The sequence below is a fragment of the Myotis lucifugus genome, unplaced genomic scaffold (assembly GCF_000147115.1).
Source record: "Myotis lucifugus unplaced genomic scaffold, Myoluc2.0 scaffold_331, whole genome shotgun sequence".
Taxonomy (NCBI): domain Eukaryota; kingdom Metazoa; phylum Chordata; class Mammalia; order Chiroptera; family Vespertilionidae; genus Myotis; species Myotis lucifugus.
Genome location: NW_005871379.1, coordinates 370,259 through 374,633, shown reverse-complemented (window position 1 = coordinate 374,633; position 4,375 = coordinate 370,259). Strand labels below are relative to the sequence as shown.

The 4,375-nt window shown below is 50.9% G+C and overlaps 1 long non-coding RNA gene across 1 annotated transcript in view; it reads left to right on the top strand.

The window, feature by feature from the left end:
• The window catches only part of LOC111828324, a 4,768-nt gene extending 1,224 nt beyond the window's left edge, over positions 1-3,544 (top strand). Inside the window, exon 2 of the long non-coding RNA XR_002832160.1 lies at positions 1,501-3,544. This is a non-coding gene — a long non-coding RNA (uncharacterized LOC111828324). The remainder of the gene's footprint in view (positions 1-1,500) is intronic.
• The last annotated feature ends 831 nt before the right edge of the window (positions 3,545-4,375 follow it).

Genomic DNA, 4,375 nt, shown 5'->3' with positions numbered 1-4,375 from the left:
GAGATAAAACTGGGTGTTATTTTAGCTACTCGGTTTGTGGTAACTTGTTACCCAGCAGTAGAGAACTAATGCAATCTGTGAAGCAGGCCAAACTTAGCTGGATAGAGACAAGTGTTGGTGTTGGGTGGACATGTGGGAATGCTGGTGACAGCGCTGCTTATGCTAAGGTAGAGCAGTGAGGTCACGGTGCGGGTAGTTAGTCTATAGTACGCATCCCCCACACCCCTGCAATTCCATATCCAGGTAGAGACGCAAACAGAATTGACACAGTTGCATGGGACATGCATTTCACTGCAGAGTTCTTTATGGTGGTGAGGGGGCAGAGGCTGTTGGAAGCAACCTAGGGGTCCATCTCAGGGCTATTGGGAAGAAGAATGAGAATGGTTCACAGCACGGAGAATGCCGTAGCAGCTAGGAGAGCAACGGGGATGGGCCTTAAAACGATGCTGAGTTAAAAAAAAAAAAAAAGAAAGAAACAACATGAGAACCAAAATACTACCATTTGCAGAAACAAAAACCACCTAAAGATAATACTCATTTTGCAGCAGCATATACAAGGCCGGGGGGGGGGGGGGGAAGACTTGTTAGCACATTGCCTATGTAGAGGAAGGGATGGGAGAGAGTCCAGAGATGAAAGAATAAAAACACAAGGGAGGAGTCTTATATGGACCAAAGGCAATGTGCAGAGTTTAAGGCGACTGAAGAAGAAAATAAACCCACTCGAGGTCCAGGGGAAGCTGAGGTGCAGCACTGTCCACTCCTCCAGAGGGAATAGCTCCGTTGGGCAGGTAGAGAAAGAAACCAGGAAAGCCGCTGAGGTGGGAGCAGCAAAGGACAGACTGAGTCTGCCTGATGGTGTCACATCTTTATATTAGTAATGACTTTCAACATGAGTGACAGCCCAGCTCAAACTGTTTTTTTTAAAGAGTTTTTATTGATTTTTAGAGAAAGAGAGAGAGAGAGAGAGAGAGAGAGAGAGAGAAACATCAATGTGGGAGCAACACATTGATTGGCTGCCTCCAGCATGCCCCCCGCCAGGGATCAAGCCCACAACCCAGGCATGTACCAGGAATTGAACCAGCAACTCTTCAGTGCACAGGATGACGCCCAACCGAGCCAGGGCTTGTTGTGGTTTTATTTAAAAAACAACAGCCCTGGCCGGTTTGCCTCAGTGGATAGAGCATCGGCCAGTGGACAGAAGGGTCCCAGGTTTGATTTTGGTCAAGGGCACGTACCCTGGTTGTGGGCTTGATCCCCAGTGGGGGGCATACAAGAGGCAGCCAATCAGTGATTCTTTCTCATCATTGATGTTTCAATCTCTCTCTTCCTCTCCCTCTCTGAAATCAATAAAAATATATTTAAAACAACAACAAACACTAAGACACTAATTTATTCAAATGACTGAAAAGTACAGAATTATAGGTAGATTCTGGTGCTTAAATAATGATGCCCCCTGATGCCTTTCTGATTTGCTTTCTTCTGGGTTGGTTTCATTCTTAGGCTGACCACACGGAGGACAGACATGGTTGAAGCAATGCCACCTGTGTGGGGTGCCTTTCCAAAGGTTCCCCCAAAGGCCTCAGGGCTGACTCTCTTTGGCCCGTGAAAAGTCGCAGACCCATGCCTGAACCAACCCTTATGACTGATGACCACACCAGGGTGGCACAGCCACCTGGGACAATAAGGGAATTCTGGCACAGGGAATGGCATGAGCAAAGACCCAGCACCATGAAGCTGGAACAGCAGCACAGCGGGCTGCCCGGAGCAGGCATAGCAGTTCAGGGTCAGCAGGCACCTTCAGCGCCCCCGATCAGGGGACAGCATGATGGGATCTGCAATTTGCAGGCTTCACGTGGCAGCTAATGGTGGGTGGCCTGGTGGGAGTGGTGACATTCAGGCCCTCTAGCATTTCTTCCCAGGTCCTTCTCCCGGTAAAAGAGCCCCTTTCCCTGAGAGCAAAGAGGCTAGCCTGCTCAGAATGTTTTCAACACAAACATCTGGGGGTGGGCCCTCCAGGTGTCCTGGGTCATTGCAAGAAAGAGCTCTTGTGGAAGCAAATCTATAAACTCAGTTGCCAGGAAAGTACTTAACTGGCCTCTATTCATCCTGCACCAGGCGGCTTCAGAGAGAGAATGGTCATACCTCCTCGACAATAGCCTATTTGGGCCAGATCCAGGGTCTGGCTTCTCTGGCACCTAACCACCAGCCTTCCTGCCCCACCCGCCCACAGCAGCTGGTGTGTGGCTGCTGGCATTGTCTCTGGTACACAGGGGCCATGCTGGGCTGGGCAGGGCCACGGTGGGGGCCACATGGCCTTTCTTTATGCGGCCCCCACAACAACTCCCACCCAAATCACTCCTCCCCGCTGCCCGGAGTTTTGAACACAGTTCTCGCCCTCTCTCTGGCTCTGCTGGGCAGCGTGGTTATGTAATGCGCAGCCAGCCCCCCAAGGCCCTGCCCCCAGCCTGTGGGCAGAGAATGGGCAGTGCTGCTTTCCCCAGAGTGGAGCTGCTCGGTTCTGGCCCGCACCTGCCTCAGAGCAGGAAGTGGAGCAGAAGGAAAGGTGAATTAGTTAGAGTGCTCTCAGCTGCAAGGAACAGAAGGCCCAATGGGAAGGGTCTTGAACAAGGAAGGAGATGCGTCTCCTGCACGAACAAGCCCCGAGGTACAACAGCCCAGGGCCAGTCCGCTCAGTGCTGCAGTGACAGCCACAGAGGCCGGTGTCATCTGCATTCCATGCTGCCCTCAGTGGGCCAGTTCTGCTCTTGGGCCAGTCTCCCTCGTGACCACCAGCTTGCTGCCACTGCTCCAGGCATCACATTGAGACATGACCACACCCAGCAGAGGGACCACCTCTTCCTGGATAGTCTTTTTACTAGAGTTAGGGAACTTTTCCCAGAATCCCCGTAGCAGCTTCTGTCCTATTTCACTGGTCAGAATTGCGTCACACCCATTCTCGGTCAGCCTCCAGCAAAGGGCACAGAAAAGCCATGACTGGCTTAAGGGCAGGAACGACCCCCACAGCACGGGCTTCTGATACTCCAGCGTAGCCCGGCAGCATCTGCTGCACCAAGACAGAAAGGTTCCTCCCACCCAGAGATCGGTGGAGAGGGAATTGGGGCTCTAGTCCTGCCTTCTCCACCAGTCACTGCCTGACCCTGGACACGTCAGGCCCCCATCAGTCTCCCACCTGGCAGGCATTCTCTCTTCACACCCTGATTTGGCTGGGCGGCAATGTGCCCAGACAGGGGGTGGGTCATCACTCCGTAAGCAGTTGTGGCAGCAGCTCTGCCCTTTGTTAATATCTGCCTGGGCAGCCTCCACTGCAACTAGGGGTAACCAGGTGAGCTATTCCCAGGCATGAGAAAGAAGGGGACCCCTCTGGGATCTTTCTGGGAAAGATTTCTTCTACAAGGGAAGTCCCCCCGCCCTTTACTCAGACATGCCAACCTCATGCTTTGACGTTACTGGACTGTACCACAACCCTGGAACCATATAGATTTGTTATATGAGTAAAATAAACTCCTGTTCAATTAAACCCCCATCTGTTGTGGTTTCTATACTTGCAGGCAAACGTGCCCTAACTGACACAGAGCTCAGTTTCTGCATCAGTGAGGTGACAAGAATGGCTCTGAGGATGGCCATCCTCCCTGAGTCTGGTCCTCTGTGGAGTCTTCCAGAATGTCTGTGCAGTGCTATGCAATAGGAACAAAAGGCATGCCCCTGTGTAATTTCAGATTTCCTAGCAGCCACATTAAAAAGAAAACACAAAGAACAGGTAGCATTAGTTTCAATAATATAATTTAACCCAATATAGTCAAAATATTATTTCAACATGTAATCAATATAAATTAATGAGATTTTATGATATTGGTCCATGAGACAATGTATGACAATAATTAGACATTAATGAGATATTTTACTTTCTTTTTTTCATCCCGACTCTTCAGCATCCACACATCTCAATTTTTCTGCCCATATTTCAAAGGCTCAACAAGCTACTGTGTTGGACAGCTCAGGCCTAGTGCCTGTACCTCTGGTTATTGGGCTGGTAGCAGCTGGCGTTAGGTACATCAAGGACTCATTTATGACAAAGAGCAGGAAACCACCAGCCCCTGCTGGTCCCTGGCTGTGTGTAGGACAAGTGAGAGTCCAGTTTTTTCCCGGTCAGGGATCCTCAGTGGATATGAGCACCTGATTGTGTTTGCATCTCAGAGTCCAGAGCTGTGGGCTCAGTCCTGGTGGGCAGAAAGGCCCTAGCTGCCGGCTTTGGGGCGGGGAAAATGGCAGCAGCCCCCCGCCCCCCCCAAGCCGGTTAAGGGTAAGAGTCCCAATGGACTATGCCAGGCCAAGAAGGAAATGTTAAAAGCCTGTG